This window comes from Mobula hypostoma, chromosome 26 (assembly GCF_963921235.1).
Source record: "Mobula hypostoma chromosome 26, sMobHyp1.1, whole genome shotgun sequence".
NCBI classification, from domain to species: Eukaryota; Metazoa; Chordata; class Chondrichthyes; order Myliobatiformes; family Myliobatidae; genus Mobula; species Mobula hypostoma.
Window position 1 is genome coordinate 32,726,611 of NC_086122.1, and position 21,060 is coordinate 32,747,670.

The 21,060-nt window shown below is 42.5% G+C and overlaps 1 protein-coding gene across 2 annotated transcripts in view; it reads left to right on the forward strand.

Annotated features, from left to right (window-relative positions):
- The first annotated feature begins 432 nt into the window (after positions 1–432).
- rnf19b (ring finger protein 19B) overlaps positions 433–21,060 on the forward strand; it is a 158,106-nt gene continuing 137,478 nt past the window's right edge. The window contains exon 1 of one of the 2 annotated variants that reach the window (XM_063034035.1): positions 433–533. The gene's annotated coding sequence lies outside the window, so the exon portion shown is untranslated. Of the gene's footprint in view, positions 534–20,926; positions 21,059–21,060 lie in introns of those variants that run through there. The other variant, XM_063034032.1, reaches the window with a different exon arrangement.

The following is a 21,060-nucleotide window of genomic DNA, read 5'->3' on the forward strand; positions in this document are numbered from 1 at the left end:
GAAGAAGAGGTTGCGTCCCTGCTCTAAGACTCATGATTACATCACTGACCACCTCGCCCGATTAATAAGACAGGGATGGAACCGCTCTCATTTAAACTCCAGGTAACCTTGCACATTTCCGACAGCGCAGCCCTGTCACGGCCCGTGTCTGACCGCAAAGCTCCGCTGGCGAACGGCACCCAAGCTTCAGCACTTGGACGGCGCAGTCAGTCTGCAGGAGGAGCCGAGTACACGCAGTGCTGTGGCTTTCTCGTTTACTATGCCGTTGATCAGAGAGAAAAAAAAATAGGATCACGATGCTCCCTGCTCACTTGATATGGTTCAGGAGATGTCGCGCCCCGTGGAATTCCGCACTAAACCGCGGCTCCCTCGCAGAAAGGAAATTCCTGTGTGACGCGCCTGGTGACTGCGCACCCGCAGATAATCTCTTAGCATCTCGTCCCAGGATGAGGTGCGATGGGTGGTGTCGGAGGGAAAAACTGATCTAATCTAATCTTAGAATCTGCCGCGATTCCAGCCCCAGCACAATCAGGGTAAGAGGCGGCTCAGCGTGTTTTATAATCAGTAGTACCAGTGCGATAAAAGAATGTCTGCGATATGTTGGAAAATGCTGCAGTTTATCTGGCGTGTTCAATTGTATTGGTCCCTGAAAATCGCCAAATCTGCCCAACGCAGTCTAATTTCCACGGGGCTACAGAATGCTGAATAATGTTCAGATACAAGAATTTGCTGATTAAGGAAAGAAGTATTTAAAAATGAAATAGGGTGTAGATGTTTTATTATAAATGGCTTGTATTTATTTAAGAGATCCAAGGACCACCCCCCCCCCCCCGGTCTTTATTACTTTAGTTCTTTCATCTGCTCAATCAGACCTGCTGTTCAACGGGTTCGGTTTTCATTGTGGATAAAGGCTAAAAATTTCCGAAATGTGAAGGCATTTTCAAGCTTGCAGTTCACCTGGGCCACCTGCTCTGCATGCAAGAATTAAACTGTCACACTTGTATCTCCGCTTCCTGTTTGCTCAGAGATCTCAATGGGTTCAGCTTAGACTGCCTTAAACTATAGTTACACTGATTTTGAGAGCCGCACTGTCACAAGACCCGGTAGGTATTATAACGCGGATATTTAAATATGTAACTCTATTTGCAGAAAGACGGGGAGTGTCTGACATTGCTAGGAATGTGTCCTGGTTGAAAATGACACGGGTCAGAAGTGTTATTCCGGTACACTAGCAATATTTGAATGTTCTGACATAACCATCTTGCCATTAGACTTTTAAATTCACGTTTGTACATTGCGACGGGGTCATAACGCAAGGATTTTTATTCCCTCACGTGGGATAGATGTAAGATTTAAATAGATTCTAAATGTGTGCAATTTCGAATAGATAAAATTGCAAACTCTTCGTGCATTAGTGTAACATATGTCCCCCTTGATCGTATTATTGGATTATTTAGAGAAACAGCACGGAATAGGATAGGGCCTGCCCGCCGCGCCACCCAGCAACCCCTAATCTAACCTAACCTAACCTCGGGGCAATTTGCAATGACCAATTAACCTGCCAATTGGCGGGACTTTGTACTGTGCGAGGAAACCGTAGCACCGCGGAGAAAACCCGCGCATTCGACAGGGAGCAGGTTGACGCCTTAGTGGATTGAACCCTGACCCCTGAACCCTGAACCCTGACTCGGGCGTCGCGCTAACCCCGCGGTCTCATCGTTTACAAACACTGTGGATGAGATGTATATAAATGGTTCACTGCCCTCTGAAGAAATTCAAGCAAGTCTTTCTCATTCTTTTTTTAAAAATATATATTTTACTAATAACGGTAATTCGACCCATTGCATCAATGCTGGTACTCAGAGCAATCCCATCAATCTCCTCACTTATTTTCCCTATAACCTGTTCACGCCCTCCTGCCTCTGGTACCATTCGCTAGAGGCAATTTACAACAGCTGGTTAACCCACTAAGCAGCATGGAGAATGTGCAGACTTGATACAGACAGCACTAGAGGTTGGGATCAAACTTGGGTCAGCGGAGCTGTGAGACAACCCCCCTCTATCTGTGTCCATACAGAGGTGAAATTGTGTGAGGGAACGTGAACTGGTTGCATCACTGTCGAGGAGAGAGGAGCCACACTGCGCAGGATTGGGGAAAAACCTGCAGGAATTGTAAACTCGGTCAGCTCTCTCAGCCTTCCCAGCATCTAGGACACCAATCCCTCAGAAAGGGGGCATCTGTCATTAAGGTTCCCCCATTACTCGGGATATGCCCTCTTTTCGTTGCTACGATCAAGGAGGAGGTACAGAAGCCTGAAGGCTCCCACTTAACATTTCAGGAACAGCTTCTTCCACAGGACCATAAGACAGAGGAGCAGAATTAGGCTATCTGGCCTTTGAGTCTGCTCTGCCATTCAATCATGGCTGATCCTTTTTTCTTCTCCTCCTCAACCCCAGTTCCCGGCCTTCTCCCTGTAACCTTTGATGCCATGTCCAATCAAGAACCTATCAATCTGTGCCTTAAATACACCCAATGACCCGGCCTCCACAGCTGCCTGTGGTAACAAATTCCACAAATTCACCACCCTTTGGCTATAGAAATTTCTCTGCATCTCTGTTTTGAAAGGGCACCCCTCTATCCTGAGGTTGTGCCCTCTTGTCCTAGATTCTCCCACCATGGGAAGCATCCTTTCCACATCTACTCTGTCTAGGGCTTTCAACATTTGAAAAGTTTCAATGAGATCCCCCCTCGTCCTTCTGAATTCCGGCGAGTACAGCCCCAGAGCCATCAAATGTTCCTCGTATGATAACCATTTCATTCCTGGAATCATCCTTGTGAACCTCCTCAGGACCCTCTCCAATGCCAGCACATCTTTTCTAAGATGAGGGGCACAAAACTGTTTACAATACTCAAGGTGAGGACTCACCAGTGCCTCATAAAGCCTTAGCATCACATCCTTGCTCTTGTATTCTAGACCTCTTGAAATGAATGCTAGCATGGCATTTGCCTTCCTCACCCTCGACTCATCCTGCAAATTAACCTGTAGGGTGTTCTGCACAAGGACTCCCAAGTCTTTTTGCATCTCAGATTTTTGGATTTTCTCCCCGTTCAGAAAATAGTCTGCACATTTTTCTACTACCAAAGTGCATGACCATGCATTTCCAACATTATATTTCATTTGCCACTTTCTTGCCCATTCTCCTAATCTGTCTAAGTCCTTCTGCATCCTACCTATTTCCTCAGTACTACCTGCCCCTCCACCAATCTTCATATCATCTACAAACTTGGCAACAAAGCTATCTATTCCATCATCTAAATCATTTATATACAACATAAAAAGAAGTGGTCCCAACACCGACCCCTGTGGAACACCACTAGTCACTGGCAGCCAACCAGAAAAGGATCCTTTTATTCCCACTTGCTGCCTTCTGCCAATCAGCCAAGGCTCTAACCAACTTTCCTGTAATACCAAATGCTCTTAACTTGGTAAGCAGCCTCATGTGTGGCACCTTGTCAAGGGCCTTCTGAAAATCCAGATATACAACATCCACTGCATCCTCTTTATCTATCCTAATTGTAATCTCCGCAAAGAATTCCAACAGATTAATCAGGCAAGATTTTCCCTGAAGGAAACCATGCTGTCTTTGTACTATCTTGTCCTGTGTCACCAAGTACTCCATCACCTCATCCTTAACAATTGACTCTAACATCTTCCCAACAACTGAGGACATGCTAACTGGTCTATAATTTCCTTTCTGCTGCCTTCCTCCTTTCTTAAAGAGCAGAGTGACATTTGCAATTTTCCAGTCCTCTGACACCATGACAGAGTCCAGTGATTTTTGATAGATAATTTCTAATGCTACCACAATCTCTAATGCTACCTCTTTCAGAACCTAGGTTGCAGTTCCTGTGGTCCGTGTGACTTATCTACCTTTAGGTCTTTTAGCTTTTTGAGCTACAACATCAGGCATACTGCTAGTGTCTTCCACAGTGAAGTCTGATGCAAAATATTCATTTAGTTCATCAGCCATCTCCTTGTCCCCCATTATTACTTCTCTCTGCCATCAGATTTCTGAATGGACAATGAACCCATAAACACTACCTTACTATTTTTCCTGTACTTTTGTTACACTACTTAATTTATTTTTTACATCTGTTTCCTATTGTAAGTTATAGTTTTAAAAATTATGCATGTGCAATGTATGGCTGCCACAAAACAACAAATTTCCTGACGTGAATTTTATTGTCATTTAACTATATACATGTATACTGTCAAACAGGGCCTTTCTCCAACCCAGGGTGTAAAGCACACATAACACGCAACAACTTATGAAAGTAAGGATAAAATCTACACATAAATTAAATATTGTCAGGTACAGAACAGATTAACCAGTGATTCTGATTCTGAACAAACACCAGGATTTCTTTTTAAAGATGAGTATCTACAAACTGGCATTTTCTGAACGGTGGGAATACACTGAAGTACTTGTGTGCTGGTAGCCATTTCATTTGTTGCTGAAGTGGCCATAATGCTTGAGCGAATTTAGACAATGAATGTAAGCGGGCTTCAATGTCAAAGGCTTCTGCTAACTCTGGCATGTTCTAAATTTTCCTCAATTCTGCAGGTTTATTGATCTGAAATGTTAACCTTTGTTTTCTCGATGTATATTTGTTGCCTGATCCATGGATTATCTCCAGTACTACAATGTTTTTGTTTCTGAATTCCTGCAACTATAGTGTTCTGCTTTTCAGCTTACCATCAATACACAATTTGCTCTCCAGTAGCATTGGATCTCATTACAACCTTGTTCCATAAGGATGACATTTTCGAATCCAAATTGTAATAGCACAGTGAGCTTCATTGTTAATGATTTAAAATAAGGCGTTAACGAAACACAATCTGATAAAATTGTTTGCTCTCCTATTGGAAGGATAAAAAATTTGACCGACTGCTTGTTATTTATCAAGCATAAATGTACAAAGTTTATGCTTCAAGGTTACATGGATAAAAGAAATGGGGGGGGGGCTATGGGAAAGGGAAGGGTTAAGTTGATATTAGAGTGGTTTAAAAGGTTGGCACGACATCGTGGGCTGACGGGACTGTACTGTTATGTTAGTACGTAAAGTGAGTTATTCATAGAGTTCTACTCCAAAGCAATATATAGGGCGAACATCTTTCCAATGAAGACTTAAGTATTCAAAGTTCAAAGTAAATTTATTGAAGTACGTATGTCATCATATACAACTCTGAGATTCATTTTCTTTTGGGCATATTCAATAAATACAGTAACCATAACAGACTCAATGAAAGATTGCACCAGCAGGGCAGACAGCCAGTGTGCACAAAACAGAAAGAAAGAAGAAAAAAAGAAATATCAATTAGAAATAAATAAACAATAGACGTTGAGAAGATGAGATGACGAGTTCTTAAAAGTAAGGAGTTTATATGTTCTCCTATGACCACATGGGTTTCCCTCCCATAGTCCAAAGGCGTACAAGTTAGTAGGTTAATTGGCCATTGTAAATTGTCCTGTGACTACGCTGGGATTAAATTGGGCGATTGCTGGATGGTGTGACTCAAAGGGCCGGCCTATTCCACGCTGTATATCAATAAATTTTTTAAAATTAACTTAAAATTTTAAATGTAAACAGGAAGAATTCTGCAGATGCTGGAAATTCAAGCAACACACATCAAAGTTGCTGGTGAATGCAGCAGGCCAGGCAGCATCTCTAGGAAGAGGTACAGTTGACATTTCGGGCCGAGACCCTTCGTCAGGACTAACTGAAGGAAGAGCTAGTAAGAGATTTGAAAGTGGGAGGGGGAGAGGGAGATCCAAAATGATAGGAGAAGACAGGAGGGGGAGGGATGGAGCCAAGAGCTCCCTCTGTCCCCCTGACTATACCCCTTGCCCATCCTCTGGGTTTCCCCCCTCCCCCCTTTTCCTTCTCCCTGGGCCTCCTGTCCCATGATCCTCTCATATCCCTTTTGCCAATCACCTGTCCAGCTCTTGGCTCCATCCCTCCCCCTCCTGTCTTCTCCTATCATTTTGGATCTCCCCCTCCCACTCCCACTTTCAAATCTCTTACTAGCTCTTCCTTCAGTTAGTCCTGACGAAGGGTCTCGGCCCGAAACGTCAACTGTACCTCTTCCTAGAGATGCTGCCTGGCCTGCTGCGTTCACCAGCAACTTTGATGTGTGTTGCTTAAAATTTTCAATATTCAGGTTCATTGGTAAAAATGCGTCTCATTTTTGTACAGTATAAAGAATACATATGGCTCAATTAACTCTTTAGTATTTTAATTTATCTCAGTGATAAAGAAACATCTGACAGTATACACAGGGCTTTAGAGGGAGATATGAGAGTGGGGAATGTCAGATAACGTTTCCGCTTTGGAACTCTACCAGGCAATGTGTATTTGCGAGACAAAGGCAGGTGTATCAATACAGAGCCATCTGGTTCTCCTCCACATTGCATATCATGCTGACTTGTAAATTTGTGGGTCTGGCAGATCTGTATCCTCTTCTCACTGCTGCCATCCGGTAGAAAGTACAGGAGCCTCAGGACTTGCACCACCAGCTTCAAGAGCAGTTTCTACCTCCCCAGCCAACAGGTTCTTGAATAAAAGGGGATAACTACACTCAACTTCACTTGCCCTATCGCTGAGATGTTCCCACAACCAATGATCTCACTTTAAGGACTCTTTATCTCATTATCTCATGTTCTCATTATTTATTGCTATTTATTTATATTTGCATTTGCACAGTCTGTTGTCTTCTGCACTCTAGTTGATCTTTCATTGATCCTGTTATAGTTACTATTCCATAGATTTGCTGAGTTTGCCCACAAGAAGATGAATCTCAGGGTTGTACATGGTGACGTATACGTACTTTGAAAATAAAACTTACTTTGAACTCTCCAGTAGTACTTTCAGTAGGATTACAGTGGTTCAAGAAGATGGCTACCATTGCCCTCTCAAGGACAATCAGATAGCCTGTAAATTCTGTCCTGGCCGGCAGTGGCCAGTTCTCAAAAATAAAGACTAAATTACACGTTTTCTAAATGTGCTTGTCTCGTATAAATTTGTTACTCTGCTTTTCCTTTTTCTTTTTTCTCCTCACTTTTAATCTAATCTTTCAGCCTTGTTATTTTCCTCTCTGTAATTAATTTTAATGTTAAATTCTATCCCTTTTTGTCCCTGATACATTATTTATTTCTCAAGCCTTAAGTCTTATTGATTAAAGAGATATGCCATTTGTCCCGTTGTTCAGAATGCTCTATTGCCCTCACTCATTGTTAACAACTTGCAGTTCCACAAGTTTTGTGTGCAATTTATCTCGCTAACATGGCAATCTGCAAGAAACTCCACTCTGGCAGATGTCTGAATATGTTTTGTTAAATTGATAAAGTAGTTCAAAGATTCGAAGAACACTTATTACCAAAGTATGTATGCAGTTTTGTTGTTTCATATGGCAGGTGTTCTTTCTCTTCACACTTCTAATTGTTTTTTTGTCAAGCCACTCCTCCAGCTTACGGCTGAGCAGTCTCAGGTCTTGGTGAGAGGGCATGTTTGGACCAGCTGGAGGACATCTTGGGTTGGGGCACCACAGGGGCAAGCTGGGGTTTCTCGGGCACCCCATCGTTGTAGTGTTTGCGCTGCTCTGGCATGTCGACTACTGAGTGTATCTGCGGCTGTCCAGTTTTTTTTCTAGTGGCTGTAATAAAGCCCGGGCGGAGCGAGGTAAGGTCGTTGATCAGATCTCCGCCAGGGTTTGTGGGGGGGGAGTGTGAAACATGTTGGTGTGCCAGTATTGGCACCATTCAGTGTGTTCATCATAGGAGTCGAGGTTTTTCAAGTTGTAGAAAGGTTTTCAGGAGTTGAGTTGGGAAGTTGGAGTGTTTTCGACAAGTTTACGAACTGGAATGTTGTTGGGCATATTTTGGATAGAAGCTGCTCTTCTACAGATCTCCAGGGGTGTTATTCCGCTCTTTGCTGGGAGCCATTGGAGAGGTGTGGATTTTTGGGCTCCTGAGATTTTTCTCGAAGTATGGAGCTGTGTATTAATGTTGTTTGTGTGAGCACTTCTCTCCCAGGTGGGTGTGCAATATTCGGCGACTGAGAAACGTAGTGCTAGGCTAGATGTTCGTAGAACTGACTGGTCAGCACCCCGTTTGGTTCCTGCTATCTTCCTGATCATGGCCGTTCTGGATTTTAGTTTCTTTGCAACATTTTGAACGTGACTTGTATGAGGGAGTTCGATCTAGTGTGACACCTATATACTTCGGGTGTGGATCGTTGGGCAGTTGTTTGTCTTTTAGTTTGAGATTAAGTTTGGTTGGTTGTCCAGATGAGATATGGAAGTTACTGCTTTGTTGACATTCATACTTAGATACCACTTTGAGAAGTAGTTGGATAGGGAGTTGATACCTTGGGGTAAGGTTTTTTCCCCAATGGATTTGACATTGTTCGATTAGAAGGCTATGCAGGAAACAGCCCTGAGATTCATGTACCCACGAAAAGCGAAAAACACAGAATATTAAAACAAAATTGAAAGAGTCCAAACATATTCAGTTCAGGTTCAGCCTAGCTGTATATTTGGTTATCTGCAGACCCAGTATTCTGCCGGCATCGAAGAAGAGATTGTTTGAACACAAGGACCTTCCATTGGGAGCAGTGAGCAAGAGGCTGGTAGATGCCGCAGTTCTGTTTTTTGGTAAATCATTACTGGATGTCAAACTAAACCATTTATTTGTGCACCCAGTGTTGTTAATAAGGAATATCCAAATTGCGTTCGAGATTTTGTGATAGTTACTATACAACAATTAAGAAATAACTTGAATTTTAATATTTATTACAGAACACTAATAGATTCCCGGAGATTCAGTGGCTATCAATGTCCTATCCAGGCTAGTCTAATTAATGTTTTAAACACTTGAATATGTGAGTGCCTTGCGGCTTTGCCTTGTCATCTATCTGTGGAAAAGATTTTCTGTGATAAGAGGTACTTAAAATCTGGCTACCATGGTTACGAATTCAACCTCCAGATGAGATCAGCTTGCTCCTAGACACTGCATGGATGAAAAACATTGTTCAGCAGCATTAAGGTGAAAAGTTGTGCCTCCAGCCCACACTCTGTACCTCTCCTGCTTACTTTCTTGCCAGCATCTCTCTGTAGTTGATTTTAACCCTTAGACCAAGTGCCTCCCACAATATTACCTGGCTCCAGAGCAAGCTAGTTGAGACCATACAAGCAACCATAATGATTCTCCTTTCTTTAAATTGTTGAGTAGCAAGGAGCACAGTTTTTGCTTGCAGACACTAGGAATTCTGCAGATGCTGGAAATTCAAGCAACACACATCAAAGTTGCTGGTGAACACAGCAGGCCAGGCAGCATCTCTAGGAAGAGGTACAGTCGACTTTTCGGGCCGACGAAACGTCCTGACGAGCTGTCAGGACACCTGTCCTGACGAAGGGTCTCGGCCTGAAACTTTGACTGTACCTCTTCCTAGAGATGCTGCCTGGCCTGCTGTGTTCACCAGCAACTTTGATGTGTGTTGCCACAGTTTTTGCTTGGCTTGCTGTCTGACCACATGAAGGTTTGCATATTGTCTGGAGTATAAATAACGGATAAATCTTTGAGTCGTTTAGGTCTGTAAAATCTCATACAGTCAGCTGTGATACAGTATTGGAACTGTGTGTCCCCATTTTTATTTTTAAGCAGGACAATTAAACCTACTGAAGGTTGCCTATGATTTGAAACCTTTGACTCTGCCTCTGACAGTCCTAACTTCACTTTTTTAATACTCTCATACCAGTAGTACAAAGAAATAGATGTTTCATTATTCACCTTTGACTAGCAATTCAACTGAACTGACCATCCCTGACTCACCACCTGATACCGCAAGGGGTTCCCAGCCTGAGGTTCACACACCTTGCATAATGGTATTGGCCCATGGCATAAAAGAGTTTGGGAACCCCTGCTCTATAAGGTGCATATGGAATACTCTGTACCTGCATGGGTGCAGTACCTACAAATCTCAAGCTGCTTTACACCATCCAGAACAGAGCCGCCTGCTTAATTGGCATCCCATCAACTACCATAAACGTTTATTCTTAAACGTGTTGTGTAGCAGCTGCAGTGTATGCCAGCTATAAAATGCAACGCAGTTACCTGTCTAATGTGCTCTGAAGGTACCTCAGTCTACAGCCACAAAGGACAAGGACCATAGGGAACACAACCACACCTGCAGGTTCGTTGACAAATTGCCACACCTTCCTTGTTTGGAAGTGTACCACCTGTTGTCCATCATTCAAAGTTCAAAGTAAATTTGTTATCAAAGTATCACATACGTCACCATAACCCTGAGATATGTTGTCTTGTAGGCATACTCATTAAACCCATAGAATAATAACCATAACAGGATCAATGAACAACTACATCTGGGTGTTTAACCAGTGTGGAAAAGACAACAAGCTGCAAATGCAAGAAGAAATAATAATGACAATAAATAAATAAGCAATAAATATTGAGACGTGAGATGACGAGTCCATAGGTTGTGGGAACATTTCAATGAAGTGAAGTTACCCCTTTGGTTCAAGAGCCTGATGGTTGAGGAGATGGTTGAGCTGTTCCTGAACCTGGTGGCGTGAGTCCTGAGGCTCCTGTACCACCTTCCTGATGGCAGCAGTAAGAAGAGATCATGCCCTGGCTACTGGGCTCCTCAATGATGCTTTTCTGCGACAACGTGTGGAATAAGTGCGCTCAATGCTGGCGAGGGCTTTCCTTGTGATGGACTGGACTGTATTCACTACATTTTGTAGGATTTTCCATTCAAGGGCATTGGTGTTTCCACACCAGGCTGTGATGCAGCCAGTTAGTATACTCTCCACTACACACCTCTAGAAGTCTGTCAGTGTTTTAGATGTCATGCCAAAGCTTTGGTCTAATATTTGCAACTTCTCGATAGGGCAGGAACAACTTTACTATATTACAAGGGTTCATGAAGGCATCTCACCACCACCTTCTTAAGGTCAATTCCTCTGCTTTCCAATTATGGCCAGATTCTAAATTTGGGGAATACCCGGCCATGATATGGCCAATTAATTAATTTTCTCTTAATTTGGACTGCTGTATTGGTTCCCCATGACCCACCAAACAGACCATTATATCTTCTTCATCCCTACCACATCCTATCATGATCATAGCCCACTCCTCACTTGGGGCTCTTCTTCAGCCAAATGGTCAAGCATACATCCAGTAGTAGTTTGACACACTGCGTTCTGCTCCATCATTGCCTTCTGCATTATCTCATAAACTCTTTGACTCAGGTGCTCTATTCCCCTGGAGTTGCTACCTTGTTGCCCACCTTCAAGATTCCTCTTAACTTTTTTCTCTGTGATCAAGTTACAAATTTTTGCTCAATCTTTTTATATTTTGTCTGTGTCTGGTCTTTGCCGCCTCATGTCATGATACATTCAACTTCTATACAGTTTATGCACTGGTTTGCTGATGGTGCAAAATGAATTGTTAAATATAAACTGCAGAATAGGTTGTTTCAACCAGAGCTTGCAAAAGCATGGGCAGAATCAGGTTCAATATCTCTGCAGTATGTTGTGGAATTTATTGTTTTTGGGCAGCAGTTCATTGCAAATACAGTTTCTGCTGCATTCCCTCTTTTGTAATTCATTAAGGAAAGCAGGAACGCCAACTTTGTGCACAATATGTCAGATATGGTTTCACCAGGTCCTCGTATGATTGCAGATCACATCTTGCTCTCAAATGCTCTTACAACAATAAAAACTATAAATTACAATAAGTATGTATAAACAAAAAGCAGTGTAAAAAGAGAGACAAAAATACTGAGGTAGTGTTCATGGGTTCAATGTCCAGGAAGAAGGAAAGAAGCTGTTCATGAAATGTTGATTGTTTATCTTCAGGCTCCTGACCCCCCTCCCTGATGGTAGCAATGAGAAGACAGCACGTTTTGGGTGATGAGAGTCCTTAATAATGGATGCTGCCTTTTTGAGACATTGCCTTTTGAAGGTGCCCTGGATGCTGGGGAGGCTGGTGCCCATGATGGAGCTGGCTGAGTTTACAACTCACTACAGCTGCTTCCAATCCTGTGCAGTGGCCCCTCCAGCAATATGATCTGGAAGGAACTTTAGATTCAATGGTTAATGGATGTGAATGTTTGAAGCTTTTGCGACATCACCATATATGGTGGAAAATTAATTTTATTGACATGCTGTTTGAATCTTCTGTTGGTAGCTCTGCGACTAGCCAAAAAACAATGGGCAAATCTTCAAATGAAGCTATATTTCCAGAAAGGTCTGTGTTGTGTCAGGTATTAATGAGAACTGACAGATGTTGGGGCATATTTTCTCATTTTGAAAAGAAAGTTCCAGATAAAATGTGGATTTTGGAAAATTATTTTGAACATAGATCTGGAATGAGCTGCTAGTGCAAGCGGTGCATGAGAGCTTGACTTCAACGTTTAAGAGAAGTTTGGATAGGTACATGGATGGCTATGGTCTCGGTGCGGGTTGATGCGAGTAGGCAATTTTAATGGTTTTGCATGGACTAGATGGGCCAACTGGCCTGTTTCTGTGCCATACTTTTCTATGACACTACGGCTAACTGTACAGCACAGTACAGGTTCATCAGCACTTGATGTTGTGCTGACCTTTTGGTAGAGATCAATTTGGTCAAACTAAATCTATATTATTCACAAACTGCTTTGTTTTAAAAAAATAGTGTATTTTCTTCACATGGTAATTATTAAATTAGATAAGAGGAAGCTTGGAACCTAGGGAGACGTGCATTAGTCACTGAAGATTTTGGCCAGATGCACTGTTGTCTTATGATGATCATTTGCTTAGTTTGTAGAACAGAAGTTCCCAAACTGGGGTCCACGAGCCCCTTGCTTAATGGTATTGGTCTATCATGTCGTTAACTGTGAATAAAGTTACCAGAGTGACAGTGAAGCTAGTGGATATAGAAGCTGTTATTCGAGCAAAGCAAGTATGCAGACATCATATTCGAGATGCTCTTGGAAGAGGAGGCCTGCTTGACCCAATTTTACATGACGCTTTTATATGCTAAAGATCAAAGGTAACAGCAGGACAATTCTCTAGTTACAATGTATCTACAATGCTTCCTTTGAATTACATATAGTTTTCAAGCACCTCTGACTTCACTTCCACACTCCAGACACCCAAAATGAATATTAGTTCCCACCAACTCTGGGCTACATTCATGCATATCCAGACATCTGCGGTCAAATGGAGTGTTTTTTTGTTGGTAATCAATCCCAAAATGCAGCTCCAGGAAGATCATTGTTCAGAGCTGCATTTTAAATTCAATCTACAATCCACCTTCAGGTCTACTATATAACCTAACTCCTGAATATACCTTAACACATGGCATTAAAATGCTGGAACCCCTGTTATGGAGACACAAATGACAGAAATGTCATTGGGAAAACTGCAGAGAAATCCTTTCAGTGGAGCTGCAGCACTGTTATTATCCTATTGTGCATTGACACTATTGGCTGGTTCCCAAAGCTAAATAGCTATAATTTGGTGTACTTCCTGTTCTGTTCTTTTCTTTATGATCTGAGTATAATTTAATACAGAATTCTCTAGTGCTGCTGATTTTTTTTTGTGTTTTTGGCTTGCATGTTGATCTTATTGTCTTATTGTTATTTTTTTTTTGTTTACTGCGTTCCTCATAACCATGATAGTGGAGTCAGTATCAATCTTTAAAAGAGAAAATCTGTTTGTGAAATATGCTGTGGCTTTGAGGTTGTGGCTACCTGAATAGATAAGGGGACACTGGGAGACTTGGGGCACGACTCACCGTAATTGGCTACACAGGTTGGTCAGGTGGTTAAGAAGAAATATGGCATACTTCCCTTTATAGTTGTATACTGTTCAGCTAAGTCTTCTAAATTGACAGTAACAGACTACAACAAACTCAGAGTGGATCAAATTATATGCACGTTTATTACTTGCAAGGGAAGACTACCTCCGTACTTTAATTTGTTGGTGAATAGCTTCAATCTTGTTGCCATCTGTTCTGAAATTGTTAGGTTCTGCGAAGCGCAGAATCAAATATTGCTGTGATGATTGTACGCTCTATTATCAATTGTTTGGCGACAATAAAGTAATAATAATAATAATAAGAAAACAATGAAATGAGATGCTGCCGCCATCTGTTCCAGCACGTCATGGCAGTGGTTTTAAAAAGCTCCAGTTACCCCGTACACACTGCAACGGATATTAGGCATTTTCAGATTTATTCACTCTGGAGACCGTTTCTGAAAATCTCCGTTTTCGGGGGATGAAAACGCCGTTTTAGTGTGGACAGAGGCTCAAAATGAAGAGATAAAGCTTCGTTTTCAAAATTATCCGGCATAGTGTGGACGTAGCCTAAGGGTTGAAGGGCCTGTTCCTGTGTAGTACTGTTCTATGTTCATTATGGTTATTGGGTTTATTGAGGATGCTTGCAAGAAAATGAATATCAGGGTTGTATATGGTGACATATAGAATGTGCTTTGATAACAAGTTTACTTTGAGCATGGTATTAGGTGTAACTGTGTTGATATCAACTAATGTCTGTTGGAAGATGCTGCTTGTGAATGGGAGGGGCAGCATTGGGGTTGTGATGTTTCTATCATTCATTCTTTAGGGTTTCTGTTTTGTGGATGTCTGTGAAGAGTAGGAATTGCAGGTTGTATGCTGTATACATTCACAGATATTAAATTGAACCATTTGATTACAGTTAGTCATGCCTTGTAGCGGTTGGTGTTCACGTGGCACCGTAACATAGTGGTTAGTGTGAAAATATTACAGCACTTGCAACCCAGGTTCAGTTCCACTGCTGTCCGTAAGGAATTTGTACATTCTCCTCATAACATCCTCCCACATTCCAAAGGTGTATGGTGTAATCATCTTTAAATCTCAATCCAGCAACGCGGTGGAAGTACCTTCGATAGCTGTGGATCTGGGAATGGCTCAGCCCCACATTCTTGCTGCCAATGCCAAGAACCAGTGATGTGTTCTTCTCTCAAAAATGAGGGAGACGGCCAACAGGTGAGTCAGGTTGGCAAGCCAGGCTAAGTACTGTTTATTGAGAACTAGCCGGTGAATGATAGGGTTTCATTTCAAGATGCACTCAGAGGACGTGAGAATGGGAGGAAAACTAGAGCAAAAAACAGCCTAAAGAATCTACCATGTCAGGTTGTGGGAGGTTTATCTTGAAAGGGTAGGGGAAGTAGCAGAGGCTCCTGTACAAAGAGCATTCATCTGAATGATGCAGAAGTCCTTGAGTTTCTTACGTCTCCTGGATTTGGAGCGAGTGGGGTGGTTTGCATTTCCATAGATAGTTGAAATTTGGGATTACTGCATTGCCCTGGACCAAAGGGGAGAGGGAATCAACCAAGTACAGTGTCCACACCAGAGCTTTGTTCTCTCCACACTCTTGTACGGGTCAGAATGCTGGCACATGACAGAGAGTGACCTTGCCAAGCTGTCGTCGTTCCACACCACAAACCTCTGGAAGGTCCTTCAAGAAAGATCTCCAACCATGCCCTTCTCCTTCAGTGTCACCAAGAGGACATGGCCACAATCATCATGAGGAAAAGTTGGGAATGGATTGGGCACGTGATGAGAAGAAAAAGAGTTTCAGGGTGTATATTGTATACATTTCTCTGACATTAAATGTACCTATTGAATTAAAATTATCAAGATATCACTTCGTTAGACCCCTGAAGGGAGGAGGAAACACAGGAGACCAAAGACAACTTGGTGCTGTACCATAGAGGCAGAAATGAGGAACAAAGGAAAAACAAAAAGTTCAGAAGATCAAAGTGTGTATACCATAGACAACCTCCTTAAGGATTCATCTCCTCACAGGCAGCCACAAAGCAAAGAAACACTATAGAATCCACAAAAAAAAACCCCACCACAGAGACGGTCAAACACCCATTGTGCGAAAGAAGAACTAATCATGCAAATAATAAAAAAAAGTAAACAAATAACATACTTGAACAACGGAGTCCCCAAGAGAGAGTCCACAGCCTGGCTCATCACTTGAATCGGCTAAACATTGAAACATCGAAGGGCAGCAGACCAGCAGAGCTGTCGTCTTTGTTTTTGAGCTGTGGCTCTCTATGCAGTAATCAAGGTTAAGGCTTTATTACATTTCTTGGCACATAAACATCTACTTTCCTAGAGTTAAGTGCACCATTTGATCCCTGCGATTGAATGCAGGGTAGTAATCAGATTTATTCCCATTATCAGAAACCACTGGGTTTAACAACCTCAGCAAAAGAAAGGAAGTATAGTATAAAATTCACTGTAATCTGTGTTGCTCTGCTGTCAATGTTAGTATTTTGGCTCCATTTGCACTATGCACATGGAATCTGACAAGAAATTTATGACAATTTCTCATAAATTGGCCCATTTGATGGAGTCAAGGGCTTTGTCACTGAAACCAATAAAGGCGATGGATAATGGTTGAAGTTATTGTCAAAGTGTTTCTTTAACAATATTGTGTGACGGATGTGCTTCTGAGTGAGCAGAGTCCTTGCAATGGTCTGTGGAGAAGCTTCTTACCTTCAGGAAATCATTGCCGGGCTCCTTCAGAATCTCCTCCTGTTTGAATACAGTTCTTTGATGTGACCTGTGGTGGCGCTATCGCTCAGCCTTTCACTTGCCATTGTTAATAGCTTCTGGTTGTTAATATGCTAACGGCTCTATTCACAAGCTTCATCAGGTTGGCGCCTCACTTCCAGATTTTAACTGATGCCTGACATTGATCTGGGAAAATACAATACACTGACCAATTTAACATCCAGCTGACAATGAAAAGGGGTTGTATGGTGTATGGTTCTACTGTTCATGATATAACCTAGCCCAACATATTACGTTCTTTGTCTATCTCCTTTAACATAACAGTGCAGCACCTGGGTGGCAGGGTGGAAATGCACCTCTACCAAAGGAGTGTAAGGAGCTCCTTCCCTCCGCTAGCCTGCAGGTCACCCTTGGGCAAGGTGTAGCACCTGCTTAGCCCCCGATCAGGGTCACCTGAAGCCATGGGAGCAGGTGGTGGATGGTCGTATGAGCAGCTGGTGCATATCACAAGTCCTTGTTATGTGACCACTGACACCAGGCGGACAATCTCTGAAGAGTATTGGTAATGACTGGGGTCACCCGTCTTGTAAAGACACTGCCCAGAAGAAGGCAATGGCAAACCACTTCTGCAGAAAATTTTGCCAAGAACAATTATGGTCATGGACCATAATTGTTCACATTATACAGCATGGCACATGATAATGATGCTCAGAGGGATTTGGTTTCCCAGTAATTAAATCACACAAAGAAAAGTACAGGCAACAGCAGGCAATTAGCAAAAACCAAAGCTGGAGTGTTCATTGGACCCTGCCGCCTGCCTACAGAAAACAGGATAATGCACTTGAGGAGCATTATGTGATGGAGATCACTTGGTAAATGCACTCCTTACATGTGTATTCTCACTCTCTCTCTCTCACACACACACAGTCTGGTTATTCTGCTGTTGTTGCTCAGAGTTTATGCACTTCAACGTCTTCCCACAATTTTGTCATAATGGGTCCTAAACAGAGCTGATGGGCTCGGATTGGCTTTATGGTGCCTTTCCCGCCATACACAGCAGAATATTCTATGCCTTTAGTAATGGGAATGTGTATGTGTTGTTTCTGTACAGTATTTAAGGTTGATACTTTTGCTTATTTTGTAATATGATTGGAGCTACATTGTGGAGTGCATCATATTCTAATTCATGGTAGTCTTAAGTTAATTTTGTTGGTATTTAAAGAGGATGTCTTGGTGCCTAATAAAAAGGAGCTCATCGCTGTCAGTGAGAGAGAGAGAGAGAGAGAGAGAGAGAGAGATTGGGGCTGCCAGGAGTTCACACTGGATAAGGATGGAGCTATTATTGTATTTTCTTGTAGACACCTTTTTGTAAATATTGGTGTTTTCTTTTCCTTAAATTTTGTAACTGATGCACTTAAGAAACACTTTTGTACTAAAGCCCTAAGCGACTCCAGCCATTTTTCCTTCGATCATAACCCATACATCTAACTAACACATTTAAATGAATTGAATTGACTTTATTACTTACATCCTTCACGTACACGAGGAGTAAAAATCTTTACATAATGTCTTCGTCTAAATGTGTAATGTGCAAATTATAGTAATTTATAATATATAGGCATCTGTTAGTCTCATGAGACCATGGATTTGCGCCTTAGAAGGTTTCCAGGGTGCAGGCCTGGGCAAGGTTGTATGGAAGACTGACAGTTGCGCATGTTACAAGTCTCCCCTCTCCATGCCACCGATGTTGTCCAAGGGAAGGGCAGTAGGACCGATACAGCTTGGCACTGGTGTCGTCGCAAAGCAATGTGTGGTTAAGTGCCTTGCTCAAGGACACAACACGCTGCCTCAGCCAAGGCTCAAACTAGCGACCTTCAGATCACTAGACAAACGCCTTAACCACTTGGCCACATGCCAACAATAATAGGTAGTATGTAATAAATAGTATGTGTCAGGGTAAATTAATCAGACTGATGGCCTGTGGAAGAAACTGTCCCGGAGCCTGTTGGTCCTAGCTTTTATGCTTAGATACCGTTTCCCGGATGGTAGCAGCTGGAACAGTTTGTGTTTGGGGTGACTCGGGACCCTAATGATCCTTCGGACCCTTTTTACACACTTGTCTTTCTAAATGTCCTGAATAGTGGGAAGTTCACATCTACAGATGTGCTGGGCTGTCCGCACCACTCTCTGCAGAGTCCTGCGATTGAGGGAAGTACAGTTCCCATATCAGGCAGTGATGCAGCCAGTCAGGATGCTCTCAATTGTGCCCATGTAGAAAATCCTTAGGATTTGGGGGCCCATACCAAGCTTCTTCAACCGACTGAGGTGAAAGAGGTTGTGCTCAGGATGCCTTCAACTATGCCCCTGTAGAAAGTCCTTTGGATTTGGGGGTCTGAACGCCAGATAGTTAAGAAAGATAATGCGGGGTAGATTACCATTTATCAAACTCGTATTGAATGTGTTTGTTACTGAGCAGAGGCGTTTCATCCTGAGATGTGGGAAAACTCACTGAGGGAATTCAACTCCAGGATATTAGGAGGTTACAACAAGTTCAAGGACTGTGAGAAAGGAAAGCTGGAAATGTGTTAAATGTTTTCAAAGAAGCCGATGTCACTATCCATCATGTCATGTGAAATTACACATCTGATATATGGTGGGAAGGAAATGGCAATAAAAAGCTTTTAAAAAAAAACTTGCCAACCAAATCTAAAGTTTTAGCTTACTAGAAGAAATGAAAATATTATACTTCTTTTATGCCTCATTCTGGCCTCTTACCTTTTCTCTGCTTTTCACTTCCCTATGGGTCCACTCCTCCTTTCTTTTTTTCCCCTCCTATCAGATTCCTTCCCCTCCATCCCTTTACCTTTCCTGTCCTATCAGATTCCTTCCTCTCCATCCCTTTACCTTTCCTCTCCTATCACATTCCTTCCTTTCCATCCCTTTACCTTTCCTCTCCTATGAGATTCCTTCCTCTCCATCCCTTCCTACCCAACTGGATCCACCTATCAATTTCTAGCTGTCCTCCTTACCCTTGCCCCTGCCGCCCGCCCGAACTTTTTATTCTGGCATCTCCCTCCCACCTTCATTTCCAGTTCTGAAGAAAGGTCTCGGTGTGAAAGGTTGACTGTGTGTTCATTTTCACAGATGCTGCCTGACCCGCCGAATTCCTCCAGCATTTTGTGTGTGCACCTGTTGCCTTGTATTTCCAGCATCTGCAGACTTTCTCTCGTGTTTAATATTACACGTCCCTGATCTTACAAAGCCGGGGATGGCTGGGAGTCTTATGAGGCCATCTCTGTTAATGTTGGGCTGTAAGGATAGATTAAGTAATGCTTAAGGTTTGCTTTTGATACAACGGTCTTGTGTTTTGTAACTCCGAAGCATAAAAATCAATTGGAAGGAAAACAAGAAAGCCAGGAGATAACTGGTGTATGTTCACTTTTTATGTTAAGTGAGCATTCACGTGCTATTACCTATAACCTGCAATGAATTATTTCAACAAAAAAATGCTTAACAGTTTATTCACAGTTTTACTCAAAGTACTGAAATTTGGGTGGTGGGGTGGAGATGCGTTTCCACCAAAGGAAGTGTAAGACGTTCCTTCCCTCCACTAGCCTGCAGGTCACCCTTGGGCAAGGTATAGCACCTGTTTAGCCCTTGATCAGGGCCACATGAAGCCATGAGAGCAGGTGGTGGACGGTCGTATGAGCAACTGATGCACATCACAAGTCCTGGTTATGCGACTGCTGACGCCAGAAGAGCATTGATAATGGCTGGGGTCACCCGTCTTGTAAAGACACTGCCCAGAAGAAGGCAATGGCAAACCACTTCTGTTGGAAAATTTTGCCAAGAACAATCACGGTCATGGAAAGATCTCAATCGCCCATGTCATACGACACAGCACGTAACGAATGAACTGAAATATTAAAAACACAACAGATCTCATCTGAGCTGGTGATATATGACCTGACCATCTGCAACTTATCATGTAGTGCATATTACATCCGGTCTCCATTTACTTTTCCCCATATCCTTTACAGGAATTGATTACATTAGTTGAGGTAACTTGGATATATAAAAAGATGTCCTATTTATATTTAGACTGAAATGTGATAAAGTTTGCAACAATTCTTCAGCCAAACTTTTGAGCCTCAGTTCATTCGAACTGGGGTGTCCGTGTGTCCCATGCATAGCTAAAAGAAAGGGCTTGGAAATGGAAATGTTGTGTGCAAGTTAGGTTTAGTATAAGGATGTGTACCTCAATCTTAGTTTTTCTTCATCTCCGACAGGAAGCCCTCCACAACCCAAACTAAGCCTGTGGCGGTTACTTGAAAACCAACCAAAACTGCCGAGAGACTAAGCGAGGGTGCTCAACACTGTATGACACGCTTCCAAGTAACAAGTTTCCAAATTGGAAAAAGGT